Here is a 14,704-nt window from a genome sequence, read left to right on the forward strand (position 1 = left end):
ACCATTGTCTGAAATAAGTGACTGATTGATTCATTCAATTCAACAGTTATATACAAAGCTCTTACTATGTGCCAGGATATATTCTAGATATAGAATATAAAGAGGGGATACTTATAAATGAGTACATTATACATAATATGCATATGGTACATATGTATTGAATATATAATACAGGGGATATATGTTAAGAAACAAAAAGGACGAAATCCCTGACCTCCTGGAGCTTACATTCTAGTGGGAGCAGGCAAACTACAAACTATATACCTTTCTCTCTCTCTCTCTCACACACACACACATGCACACACTTGCACACATGCACACACACACAATGTTAGAAGTCAATAAAGCAGGGAGGTGGTTGGTGGCACTGAGGTATAGTAGGGAAAGCCTCAAGGAGAAGATGACATTTGAGCAAAGACTTGAAAGAGGTGAGCGTGTGGGCCAAGTGGCTATCTGGGGGAAGAGCGTTCCAGCAGAGGGGAGAGCAGCAAAGGCCCGAGGCAGCCGTGTGCTGCTGTGTTCTAGAAGCAGCAAGGAGCCTGGTGTGGCTGAAGCCAAGTGAGGAAGAGGATGATAAGATCAATCATGATGGATCATGAAAGTACCTTCTCCTACAAAATGTAGTGGTTCCACGCTAATCTGCATGGGACAGATGCACAGATGAATGATTGAAATTGACACGTTGGCAAAATGCATGACAATGTTGGAGTCATCGTCTCCCTTAATTCCAGGGAACAAGTGTCGAACCAGGAGTGGGTGGTAAAAGACAAATAAAATGTGATGAAGAGACATGAGACATAGGCCATCAGCAGTGGGAGGCTCTAGAGGGAAAATATGGGGCTGATGGTGAGGGATTGTGGTGGAAAGCGACGGGCGGGGGGCAGGGAGAGTGAGGTCAAGATATACAAATGGCAGAGGAAATGTATTCCTCCCAGGAGAGACCATAATCAAGCCACAGTGAACTGTAGCTCCTTCAACGGAAGATAATTGACCTCAGCCAGTGTAGCTTCAAAGAAGTAAGTTTAGAGACTTTATGGATATTCTTTAAAATGAAACAGAAATAAAGGGAAGCAAAGGAATTCCCAGCAAAAGGAATTCAAAACAAGGTTTTGATTGTCTTTGACTTAAATAATGAGGACAGCAGAAGTGGTCCTCCAGGAGAGAGAGTTCAGAGGATCTGGGAAATGATAACTCTGGTAGATCAGAAAAAGTGTATTTCCAGGGACAGCAAATTTAGTAATACAAACCAATTATTATTATAGTTTTTTAAAAATTTTAAAGCTGAATTCCCTAAAATTGAGCCTGAAGGCTGGGCAGTGAGAATATTGAATCCGAAACTGGAGACTGGATGCGTTTTTGTGTGCTCCTGTCCTTGGGCTTCTGCTGGACAGGGCTTATGAATCGTTTGAGGAGCAAATAGCTTACCTGAGGGAGTAGCATCTGCAGCTCCTGGCGGATACATTTTTTCCCCTATATTGCTTACACAGAGATGTAAGAAATTATTGGAACCAGTAAGAACAGGCTGCATCTATAACAGTGTATCTTAACTTTTTTTTCTGGACTCTTTTTCAGATCTCTTTGGGGATCTGAAGAAACAAAAGACCGTCCTCATAAAACGGCACAGAGGCACATACATGGACGGTTTGTGCATAAGTTGTCAGTGAGTGGGAGTGGAGGAGTGGGATGCAGAGCACAGAACCCCTGAGACCTCCTAGGCAGGGGTCCTCAGAGTGCGGTCCCAGGACCACCTGCACTACAGAGACCTGGGATGCTAATTAAAAATGCAGGCAGGCTCTCTGCCCCGCCTCCAGACGTACTAAGAAGAATCTGTAAGTGTTAGATTCCAGCGTCTGTATTGTACCCACTTTCCAGGTGACTCTTAGGCACACCATAACTTGAGAACCTTGCCCTAGCGTGCCTGTGAACCCCAGGTTTAAAACTCCTGCTTTAGAACCACCTAAGCATCCTTGTTTAAAATGCAGACTTATGCTCAGAAACTGTGGTGGAGAAGGGCTAGGATGGGATGCAGGAATCTGCATCTTAATCACCCTCGTGTCTGGGGTGTAGACACCTCGGCACCACACTTTGAGCGATGGCCTGAAAGAACAGTGCTGGAGAGTTTTCCACCTAGATTTGGTGTCCCCCGTGTTCCTGGTGCTGGAGCTGAGTTGCATACCCAGACTTCCTCTATTATAGTGTGCAAATTGGTGCAACTACTTTGGAGGAAAATGTGGTGATACCTAGTAGCTGAAGATGTACCTAGCCTATGACCCAGCAACTCACCAAGAAACGTATCTCTTCCACATCTCATTCTCTGATAGCCAAACCCAGCTGAGAGTGGTAACAACTCATAAAACATTAAAATTTTGTCTTGCCAGGGAACATAATTTCAAATATATTGATATTCATCCTGGTCCTCTTATATCTCACCTCCTGGCAGGGACCATTTGTTAGGTTCTCATTCTACCCCCACCGCACTTGAAGTCATCTGAGGCTGCAGGCTATGGCTTCTCTAGATTTGTATGGGCATCTCTGGTCCAACTCTTAAAACATGATCAGTGCCCAATGGTTATGATTTAATCTTCAGACTCACTGAGCATGGGCACCCCACCCCATAGCATTGGTGTCCTTCTGAAGAGTCCCCTTATATAAAGTTCTGCACCTGGATATGTCTGGGAAGCAGGACTTGGTGATCAAGGTCTTGCCTAGAGTAGAAGATATGCTCCCCTTTCCAACCCCACCCTGGCAACAGTTCAGTCTCTGTAATACAGAAGGGGGCAGTCCAAGATGATTTCCTTTTCTCAAGAGGCGGAAGTTGATAGAAGTAAAGAGAGATGAATGCTACCACCCTCAACAATCATTAGAGCCAAATAAATGGTCTGGCAGGTTTCTGTGCTCCCAACTGAGCAGCTAGAAGGGCTGCAAGAGAGAAGACAGCTTCAGAAAAGCAACTGGTCTCGAGAAAGTTTCCTTGGAAACTTCGTTGAAAATTGGCCTGGATCAGAACCCAGCCTCACTGATTAAACACTGACTGAAAGACCATAGGGTAATGATAAATTGCAAAGGAGCCCATCTGGGGGGAAGCATCTAATTGGTGACACAGGGTTCAGGGTAAGGAACTGTCTTCCTTCACAGCTTTATTAATGATCTGGAAGTGGTTGGAAATGGTATGTTCACGCTTAGCCGGGAGCTGGTACAAGTGAGAGAACAGTAGAATAATGAGACAAACAGACTCAGCGAAGTAAAAATAGCCCCACGGCATTCAGCTGAGAAAACGAAGCTCTGAGACTTTTTTAAAGTGGGGAGATAAAGGAAAGCAAGGAGATTGAAAACACTGGGTATAACAAGCAATGGGTAGAGCAAACCTAGAAACACTCAGGTAGAAGAGGACGTGGGCAGATCTTTGGAGTGTTGGGCAGCCAGAGGTCAGCATTATTTTAGGAACCATGAAGAAGGGTGAGAATAGGCTAACGCCACCCCCTCCCCACATTACACCAATGCTGGCCCTAGTGGTCCCATCCACTCTCGGTGGGAGTCCTGAGTGTCCCCCAGAACAGGAAGTCTGGGCGGATGCTGATACCTCCACGTGACGATAGCTCTGTAGCTGGTGTGTGGGTTCCTGACACTCAAAAGTTAGGGGAAGGGTCCTGGGAGGAAAGGTCTAGAATTAGGAAATCAACATGTGGTTGGTGGTCAAGGAGGGCACTCTGAATGGGGCCAAAATATCTTGGACCTGGTGAGAAAACAGAGCTACATGAGAGCACCCAGGCCTGGATGGAGGAAGTTCCATATCGAAGTGGAACAGTCTTCCACAGAGAAAGCTGAAGGGCACACTGATACCAGAAGAAAAGCACAAGAGGGTTTAACATGAACTTGGGTGGAAATAGTTGGATAAACTCACAAAATCAACTGTAGAATGCTATAGACTAAGAATTTGTGTCCTCCCCAAATTTTCATGTTGAAATCTAGTGTCCACTGTGGTGGTATTAGGAGAGGGCGCCCTTTGGGAGGTGATTAGCACCCTTAAAAAAAGAGACCACAAAGATATTCCTCACCCTTTCTGCTATGTGTGGTTACAGGGAGAAGACAGTCACCCATGAACCAGGAAGGACATGGGTCTTCACCTGACACTGAGCCTACCAACGTCAACCTCCAGAACTGTGAGAAATTAATCTCTGTTTTTTATAAGCCATTCAGTCTGTGGTATTCTGTTAGAGGAGCCCAAGACATAGAATAGCAGACTAAGACATAGAATAAAAGTAGTGATAGATGAGGTATCCAGTAATGCACAGGAGAAACGGTCAGGTCAGTATCCACATAGATTCTCAGGACTTCACATGTCTGTGTTTCAATGCATAGACTCAGGCCAAGAAATACATAGTCTTAAAATTTGTCACAAAGAAATAAATGCTGCATCATAGGAACGATTGAAGCTCAACTGATATGGGGCGGTTGAGTGACAAGAGTACTAGAATAAGAGTGAGAAGAACTGGGTCCTTAAAGCCTATGTCTCTGCCACTAATATAAACGTAGCCATATAAACTTGGACTAGACCCCTGGTTACTCAGAGTAGGCTAACGCCTATAGCAAATCAGCCCCCAGGTTTAATACAATCAAAGTGTATTTCTTGCTCCTATAAGATCCAAAATGGTGTTCCTGACCTAGAGGAACCTCTCATTCAGGAAATGACACCGAGGTCCAGTTCCTTTTATCTTCCGCCTCTGCCATGTTTAGCACACAGCTTTCAAGGCTATGCTGCCCATTTGCCTCAAGCTGGCAGAGAAGGAAAGAGCTTGGAGGATCCTGCATGGGAGGTGATCAAGGGCCAATCCTGGAAGTGGAGCACATGATTCTGCTCAGATTCTATATATTAGAACCTGGTCACGAGGTCACACTTAATTGCAAAACAGTATGAGAAACACAGTCAACTTTTGTGGGCAGGCTGGTGAGGAACCCGTTTCCTGAAGCGCCGACCACTCTCTGCCCCAGCTGTCTTTGGCCAAAGGGTTTCCAGCCCCTGCCCTGGGAAAATCAGAATAAGAACATTCTACTCTCCTTGGAAACACCTTAAGGCCATTAACAAAGAGGAGTGAGTCAGGGAAAACAGGAAGAGATGGATGTGTATTTAGATGGATTCACTATACATAGAACTTGAAAGTGAGGGCAGAAATGCCAAGGGGAGTGTGTTAGGCTGAAGAGTGTGCCCCCCAAATTCATGTCCACCCAAAACCTCAGAATGCAAGCTTATTTAGAAATAGGATCTTTGCAGATGTAATTAGTTCAGATGACGTCATACTGGATTATAACAGGCCCTAATTCGATGACTGGTACCCTTACAAGAGGAGAAAACAGAGACACAAACACACAGGGAGAATATCCTGTGAAAACAGAGGCAGAGTTTGGAGTAACGCGTCTACAAGTCAGGCCATTCTGGCAACCACCAGAAGCTTGGGAGAGGTAAGAAAGGAGTCTCCCCAGAGCCTTCGGAGAGAGCATGCCTCTGTTGACATCTTGATTTTAGATTTCCAGCCTCCGGAAGTGTGAGAAGATACATTTCTATTGTTTCAAACCACCCAATTTGTGGTACTTTGTTATGGTAGCTCTAGGAAGGTAATACAGGGAGTGAGATGGATTCTATCCATCCAAGACAGTGAAGAGCCCTCCAACCTGACATACCAACAGATCACAGGGGAAGATCCCAGCTGGAAAGTTGGGTTTGTGCCTGAGAACACTGCTTGCACAGGAGACAAAAAAAAAAAAACTCACCAGGGATGAGGACAACTCTTATTGTAAGCCACTTCTATTTGAGGCAGAATAGGAGTAATAGTATTTTATTAAGACTTAAATCAGCAAACCAAATCAGAAAGCCACGGTCTGACATGGATTTTTTTAAATTGGGGAATTATTTAAATAAAAAATCTTGAGAGAGATAAAAGTTAAATGATACCCTTTTCGTTAAATAGATATTGGGTTGGCCAAAAAGTTCGTTCGGGGTTTTTCCATAACATCTTACGGAATATTTAATCTTCTTTGCCAAAACAATGCTTATATCAACACTTAGTGGTCCAAGAAAATCCAGGTGTCAGAGAGCAGTCTTTCTGTTGTCTAAGCCCTGGAGCCAGGTTATCAGGTCCCTACTCTGCTCCAGCACAGTGATCAGGGCTAGAGCACAGTGCTTAAAGCCAACAGGTGGGAAATGATAACAATCTTTTCCTACTTCTCACACCCATAAATTAAACCTTTAGCAAAGGTTTGTCTCCCAGCAGTTCACCGGTAAAAACATAAGCTCTATAACACTATATTCAGGAATATAGTGTTTACATATGTATGTAACCTTATATATAGTTACTATCAGGCATTGAAACCTCAGCAGAGATCAGTTCATCAGATCATTTGCCATCTGGAAGCAAGTGGTCAGGGTATGAAATGAGGGGTGGGTGTAGGGATGAGAATAGAGATGGGTGCAGGGGTGAGAGTGGGGCAGGTGGGCAGCTGAAATGGAATCTGTGGTGAGCGGCCCTAAGTGTCTGGATCCCAGTGATCAGGCAGCCGAGGGAGGCAACCAAGGCAGAAGGAGAAGCCAAAGGGAGCGCTGGAGGACGTTCAGGCAAACTGCTGACGTCACAGTTCTATCATCCGGAGCTCGAAAATTTCAGATGCGTGCAATTCGGAGAATCCTGGCCAAGCTCGTTTAGTGCTGTTACTATCTTGTTTGTCTTGCCTCAGTTTACTTACTAAGCTGTTTGTCTCAGAACAACAGGAGAGAGTGGACACTACAAGTTATTTATATAATATGGGTTTTTAACTGCTTTTCCCTGTCTACCTGCAGTCTGTTTTTCTCTCATTTTTGTAAGAAAGAAAGAAAAAAAAAAATCTCTCCAAAGCCCATGTACCTGCCTTCTCCCAGCCCAGAGTCGGGTGGTCTGCCTGACAATGAGCTTGGACTGCCCCGTGGTTGGTATTCTGAACCAGCCTTCAGTTTTTGATCCCCGTTCCAGAGCCCAGCCTGGCTGGGCTCCAACAAGTGATGCTCAGAGATGCAGCTCAACTGTCAGGGTGCAGAGACAGCCGCCCAACACAGACCTTTCACACGAGCGAGAGTTCAGCGTTAGCTCTAGACAGTGTCTCCTCCACGTTCCTGATCGTGAGAATCAACTAGGATATTTATTGATGATACAGATACTGGAGCTCCGCCTCCGATCTGCTAAATTAGAATCTCAAGGCGGCCTAAGAATCTGTATTCTGGTAACCGTCTCAGGGGAGTCTTGTGATCAAGGAAGCCTGAGAACACGTCCATGGGCAGCAGGGAGCCGGGGAGGATTTTAAGCAGCTGTGTGAGGCAATCGGATTTGGGATGGCTAAGCATCAGTCTGGAAGGTTGGGAGGGGGGAGGACTGGAAGGTGATGAGAACACAGGTGGGGAGACCATGTAGGGGGCTGTTTCAATAATGCAGGAGAAAAAGACGAGAGTCTGAAATAAGGCAGAAAAGTAGTGGGAGCTGGAGGGGCATAAAGGCAATAGAATAGAATCGGCATAAAGGCAAACGAGCAGGCAGCTCTCTGAGGTCCACCACTCACACTGAGCTCCCCTCCAGGAAAAGTCTTGATCTACTGGGTTCATTAAAATAATAAAGCAGAAACTAACACACCATTGTAAAGCAATTATACTCCAATGAAGATGTTAAAAAAATAATAAAAGTAAAAATAAGGGCTTCCCTTGTGGCGCAGTGGTTGAGAGTCCACCTGCCGATGCAGGGGACACGGGTTCGTGCCCCGGTCCGGGAAGATCCCACATGCCACGGAGCGGCTGGGCCCGTGAGCCATGGCCGCTGCGCCTGCGCGTCTGGAGCCTGTGCTCCGCAACAGGAGAGGCCACAACAGTGAGAGGCCCGCGTGCTGCAAAAAAAGTAATAATAATAAAAATAAAATAATAATAAAAATAAAATAAATAAAAGAGAAAAAAAAAAAAAGAACTGGTAGGAAGCAAGCGGCCCCATGGTCCTCTGCCAAAGGTCTAAATGTGCTGAAACATGTTCTTGAACCTTCTGACCCACTTCGCATTCTCTCTGATTTCCAGCTGGAATGGTTTTCCTTCCATAATAACCCCTACAAGTTTCTAAACCTCCTGACCGACTGCAGCCTTAAGCCATCCTGCTCTGCCTTCCAGGCTACTGGCTCTGCTCTTCCGTGGGACTCCTGAGTCCTCGGGGCCAGGTCTCTGGGTGGACCAAGCCAAAAAGCTTGAAACAGCTCCTCGGAGCTCCCTGGTGCCCAGGGCTGTGTGGAGGGCGTGTGGGTGCCGTTCTCCACCCACTCCGGCCTCCATCCGGGCGATCATGTCTCCTGCACCCTGGGACATTCTCTCTCCCCGGCTAATGACTTTATCAACTCCTGCACTTTTTTGTTCTTTTTTGCTTCTGTTATTGACTCTGCGACTGAATGTTTTAAATAAATCATCAGAAAATCCTCTGGGAAGTTGTTTTCCTTAAATCCCACATTTGTCGGCCACCCTCTGTGTCATGGCACCTACAGAGCCCCCTACTCTGCTGCAAAGACGGTCCAACCAAGAGAGCTCGGGTGTCCAGTGGGTTTGCTCCATGGGGATCTGCCAGGCGGGGTGACGTCGGCTCGGAACCTGCAACTGCACGAAGGGGAGATGTAAACTCCAAGGGGGCTCTCTGTTCATCACTGGGCTGGTAGGGAGGCTTTTCCGCAGCCTCCTCTGTTATTTGCTTTTCTTGTTTCGGTTGTTTGTTTCCTTGTTTCGGTTCCTTTGCACTTAATCCTGATCTGACAGCTGCGTGCAGGATGATTGGGGCGATGTTTCAATGTTCAGAGAGCATGCGCTTGGGTTGAACTCCCAACGCGCCAGAAAGAACGGGGTAGGGTGGCAGGGGACGGGGGATAACCTGCAGGGAGGTGGGGCAGAGAAGGGCGACTCAGGGGTGGTGAGCTCCCCACTTCCTGCGGCAGATGGGGCCAGGCAGCTGGGTCATTGGTCTTTATGTCAATCTCAATCTCCCAATTTATCCCTCTCCCCTTTCTCCCCAGTAACTATAAGATTGTTTTCTACACCTGTAACTCTATTTCTGTTTTGTAAATAAGTTCATTTGTACCATTTTTTAAATTCCACATATAAGTGATACCATATGATGTTTGTCTTTCTCTGTCTGACCTACTTCACCCAGTATGAGAATCTCTAGGTCCATCCATGTTGCTGCAAATGACATTATTTCATTCTTTTTTATGGCTGAGTAGTATTCCATTATATATATGTACCACATCTTCTTTATCCATTCCTCTGTCAATGGACATTTAGGTGCTTCCATGTCTTGGCTATTGTAAACAGTGCTGCAATGAACACTGGGGCACATGTATCCTTTCAGATTATGGTTTTCTCTGGATATATGCCCAGGAGTGGGGTTGCTGGGTCATACGGTAGCTCTGTTTTTAGTTTTTTGAGAAACCTCCATACTGTTCTCCATAGTGGCTGTATCAATTTACATTCCCACCAACAGTGTAGGAGGGTTCCCTTTTCTCCACACCCTCTCCAGCATTTATTGTTTGTAGACTTTTTGATGATGGCCGCTCTCACCGGCATGAGGTGCTACCTCGTTGTAGTTTTGATTTGCATTTCTCTGATAACTAGTGGTGTTGAGCATATTTTCATGTGATTTTTGCCCCTCTGTGTGTCTTCTTTGGAGAAATGTCTATTTAGAGCTTCCATTTTTTGATTGGGTCTTTTTTTTTTGACATAAAGCTACACGAGCTGTTTGTATATTTTGGAGATTAATCCCTTGTCGGTCGCTTCATTTGCAAATATTTTCTCCCATTCTGTGGGAGTGCTTCCTTTGTATTACTTTCCTCACTCACCTGTTCCTCACATCTTCTCTACCCCAGCACCTCTGCATCTGGGATGATGCCCTAACTGCTTTGTCTACATCTGGATCCCCTTCTCTTGAATCCATCCCCCCCGACACACCTGCCAGATTCATGTTCTTACAAGTCCATCTGTTTCTCTTCCCTAAATAATAACATCTTGCTGTTCAAGGCCATCACTGTCTGGCCCCTCTGACTTCCCAGCCTGGTCCCAGTGAGCTCCTCCTTCATACCAGCCTTCGGCTTCCACTAAACTAACTGCCTGCCTCGATTTTCTTCCAACATGTGCTCATCCCCGCCTCCGAGCAGTCGTAGAAGTGTGCTGGCTGAAAGGACAAGAATCTGGGTTTGCATCCCTACTCGGCCTCTCAACTGTTGGGCTATTTAGCTCTCTAAGCCTCTAAGCTTTGTGCGCCTGTAAGGTGGAACTAAGATTAATCCTTGCACATAATGTTATAAAGATAAATGCTTACCACACTGCTGATCCACAGGAAGGAGTTGGTAAATATTGGTTATTTTTATTATCTCTCTAACTTTTCTTCCTTGAAGGCTGCTTTGCCCCTAAAGACTTTCCTAAAAGTCCAGTGATAACTAACACTTATATGGCCTTTCTCACGTGCCAGGCACTGTTATATGGGCTTTCCAAATATTAACTCATTCATTCTTCATATCAACTCTAATATTATTATTATATCCATTATAATGTGGAGAAATGGGAATTCAGAGATATTAAATACCTTTCCCGAGTTTACCCAACTAAAGTTGACCCTGGACTAGCTCCAGCCTGCAAACCCCAAAGACTCCCTGTCCAGAGCCCCACTGAGCACCTGCTTTGTGCCATCCCCTCTAGGGTTTATGTAAGGCAAGGACCAGGCCCCAACACATTGCCTTTCACCTGGAAGATGCTTGGGAATGAATATGTTTGCTGGGGATGATGGTGTGGCTCCAGGCATCTTTCTCCTCCCCTAATCTAGGCAGGGCCTGGATTAGTTTCCAAACTTTAACAAACACCCACAAATTCAGTGATATAAAACAATACAGATTTGATATCTCACAGTTCTGGAGATCTGGAGTCCAACATAGGTCCCACTGGCTAAAATCAAGGTGTCAGCTGGACTGTGTTCCTTTCTGCAGGCTTCTCGGTGCAGAACCCTTTTCCTTCCCTCACGAGCTTCTAGAGGCCGTCTGTGTTCCTTGGACCGTGGCCCCTTCCTCCATCTTCAAAGCCAGCAAGAGTGGGTAAAGCCCTTCTCACATTATAGCACTTTGGTTTTGTCTTCTGCCCCCCCCCTTCCACTTTTAGGAACCCTTTTTGTTACATTGGGCCACCTGGATAATCCAGGGTCACCTTCCTATTTTAAAGTCAGCTCATGGGTCTTCCCTGGTAGCACAGTGATTAAGACTCTGTGCTCCCAATGCAGGGGACCTGGGTTCGATGCTTGCTCAGGGAACTAGATCCCACATGCATGCCGCAACTAAGAGTTTGCATGCCGCAACTAAGGAGCCTGTAAGCCACAACTAAGGAGCCCACCTGCCGCAACTAAGACTCAGGGCAACCAAATAAATAAATAATTTTTTTTAAATAAAATAAAATAAAGCAGCTCATTAGCAACCTTAATCCACTTGCCCCCTTAATTTCCCTTGACCGTATAACATAGCACATTTACGGTTTCCGAGATTAGGGCACGCACATCTTTGGGGGACCATTTGTCTGCCTCCCACAATCCCATATAGAATTAAAAGTAAAAGCAATACCTAATCATAAAATAAGTATGAAGAAATCTGACCAAATGCTAGTCTTTCTTGTCTACCTTGGTGACCTTGGAGAAAAATGAAATATACTATCTTTTTCTAAAATCACACCCTTAGCTGCCCCGGCTTTGTGGTGCTCTGCGAGTGTGTCTCTTCTGGGTGCTGGACAGTCCAGCTCGGACTGAGGGCTTGGCGAGGGGACAGCTGAAAGAGGCAGATGTGACTGCATCCCATCTGTCCTACTCCCTGGCCCTTGAAGGGAAGAGGGGACGGGATAAGATACGAAAAGTAAAGTGCAGCAGAGCAGACAATGCGATGACCATGCAGACAGGGATGAGTGGATCTAGGTCTGCACAAAGGGCGGTGAGAGGACATAGCACTTCCTTTCCCCCTGCTGCAGCCAAGGTGACAATGGGGCCGAGGCTCATGGGAACCCTTAAAACCAGGAAACAAAGTTCCAACAGGCCAATGGCAGTAGGGAGAGAGAGATTGGTGGGGAAAACACAGAGAGAAGATAAAGCCATGGTCCCATTCACATTAAATGCTTTTCAGTTTTTATTGTAATTAAATGTCTTTTAAATGTTAATGGGATAAATTGAATTTGACTTCCCCATTTTATCCAGATCCTGCAATTATGCTCAAGGCCCACCTTGAAAGGATGCCAGAGGGTGACGGATTAACTCTAAAATAAATCAAATTTCCCTTGCTACAGAGTGAGGGACACACAATAAGCATTGCATCCTGCCTCTGGTGATGGAAGGGTTGCCTCGCCTCTTCCCCTGGCCATCCGGGTGAGGGACAGCCTGGGGAAGAAGCTTGCTAAAGTTGTGTCATAAACCAAACTCCATCAGGGCAATACACCTCAGTTGCCACAGCGCAGTGGGTGAATGGGCCTGGGCACCATTTCTGCCCAGCTTCCTCCTCTTGCCAAGGGTCCCTCCCAGTAAATATCTAGCTAGCGAGCTCTTAGAAATGAGCCGGGAGTGATGCCAGCCAGACTCCCAGCTTGCCAGGATGGGTGGTGCAGGGGGCCAGCCACTTGCTGCCTGTGCTGTCACTGGTGTGGGGCTTTCATGCCCGGCTCTGCTGGCTGGGGATCCTAGGACAGGAGCCAGGGGAGCCTGTGCACGGTCTCCTCCCAGGCCTGAGTCAGCTGCAGAAACTCCACCTGTGCCTGGAAAGACTGACACCAGGACCTGGGCTGGGAGAGAGGCCGAATGGAGCCCTGGATCAGAGAACGTCAGATCATCCGAGTTCATTAGCAGTGGGGGTTCAGGCCAGGCAAATTGCAATGAAGATAGGTTCCTACACTTAAAATCCCCCAATTTACCTCCATCCTCCTGTATTCACACCCTCTCTTTACCCTTTTCCCTTTATTAAAACTTTTCACTTCTCTCTTCCTTTCTCATTTATATACAAGTTATGGATAGAACCTCCAGGGTTGTTTGCATAGAACAGGAATCAAAGCCTCCAGCTATAGGGACAGAATGCTAGTGGGGACATTTCAGGATGGCCAGGAAAGATGCTTCTGACCATTAAGGCCTTTCAGGAGTTTCTGAAGCCAAACTGAATATAGAGTTTCCAACAACAAAAATAGATACATCTAAAAAATGTTCAACTATCGAGGATTGGGTGAATATGGTATTGATAAATTCTTAAAATGGAGTACTTATAGCCATCAAATTGGGAAAGACCATGGAGAGTCATGTAACGTGCAAATGTAATGGGGAGGGGTGTGTGGGGAGGGTGTAGGCTGTGGTTATTAAGGGAGCATGAGAAATCCCTGCGGTGATGGTATAGCTCACCATCCCATTATGGTGGTAGATACACAACTTATACGTGGGATCAAATTGTGGAGAACTAAATACACATGCCAAAGTGAGTAAAAGTAAAATGAGGAAGATCTGAGCAAAATCTGTGGATTTCACCAACTTCAATATTCTGGTTGCAATATTGTACTATAGTTTTGCAAGACGTTAACCATTGGGGAAAACTGGGTAAAGGACATAGGGGGTCTCTCCGTATTATTTCATAAAACTGCATTCACATCTGTGATTATCTCAGCCAAAATTTCACTTAAAAAAAGATTGGGATCCACAGGGCATGATTTAAATATCAATATATGGACATTGTTTCATCCATTTCAGGAAAGAATTGGATAAACTCACCCAGGGTGAGGTCAAAATATATGATTGAATGTAATACATTTTAGGAGAAAGTTCACACATGTATTTTTACAGGCAATTAGACTCCCATTTCCTTAAAGCTGACAGAATGAGTTTCTTTAGAGCAAGGCCTGTAATAAGATGAGTGGGACAATTAATTTCTGCCTCTTTCAGCTCACCTTAGTCCCATGCCTGTTTTGAAATTTTGCCTTTTAGTGAACTAAGGGTGAAGAGGCTGCTGCAGGAAGTGGGCAACCCACAGCCTCCCGCTCTGCAGGACATGCAGGCTGTGCTATGGCTTTCCCCTCTGGGCTGATGGAGGAAAGAGACAAGAACAGGGCTGAGTGTATGCAAAGCAGCTCAGCATCTCATAGGTGCTCCTGGTATAAGTAAGTGTAAGAATAAGAATGGGCATGGCCTTCTAAACACTGCTGAAACGCTCCTGTTGCTACCATTTGCAGTATTTTTCTTAAATATTTATTAAGTGCCTACTGTGTGCAAGGGTATCTCTTTAGGTACCGTGAAGACTACCCTGAACAATTCTCTTCTCTTATGGGGCTTAACTGTCCTCATTTTGAGACTGTGTGATTCAATTTTAAAAGTCCCCAGACAAAGCGACTTCTGGGCTGCACAAAGGCTACCACTTCGGGCAAGAGTTTAATCTCTGCGTTGTTATCTCGTTTTGTCCAATCTGACAGGTTTTGATGTGCGGACAATCCCCCGGATGGCAAAGCATTAGCAGATGGAGGGGATGGGAGGAAGCAGGAAGAGCTTCCCTCCCAGTTGGAGTGATTGACTTACATTAACCACATATGGCTACCGGGCGGTAGTCACTGCAGGTGGGAGTCTGGAGCCCTGGCAGCAGGCAGTGTGGTATGAGCCCTTCCTATTTTCCATGGGATTCGGTT

At 45.8% G+C, this 14,704-nt stretch overlaps 1 long non-coding RNA gene across 1 annotated transcript; it reads left to right on the forward strand.

Annotated features, from left to right (window-relative positions):
* The first annotated feature begins 1,578 nt into the window (after window positions 1–1,578).
* On the forward strand, window positions 1,579–14,619 carry LOC132597909 (uncharacterized). Its single transcript, XR_009565395.1, has 3 exons — window positions 1,579–1,641; window positions 4,080–4,160; window positions 14,495–14,619. It is a non-coding gene; the product is annotated as an uncharacterized lncRNA (long non-coding RNA).
* Window positions 14,620–14,704: the final 85 nt, after the last annotated feature.

Source organism: Globicephala melas, chromosome 10, assembly GCF_963455315.2.
Source record: "Globicephala melas chromosome 10, mGloMel1.2, whole genome shotgun sequence".
Lineage (NCBI taxonomy): Eukaryota > Metazoa > Chordata > Mammalia > Artiodactyla > Delphinidae > Globicephala > Globicephala melas.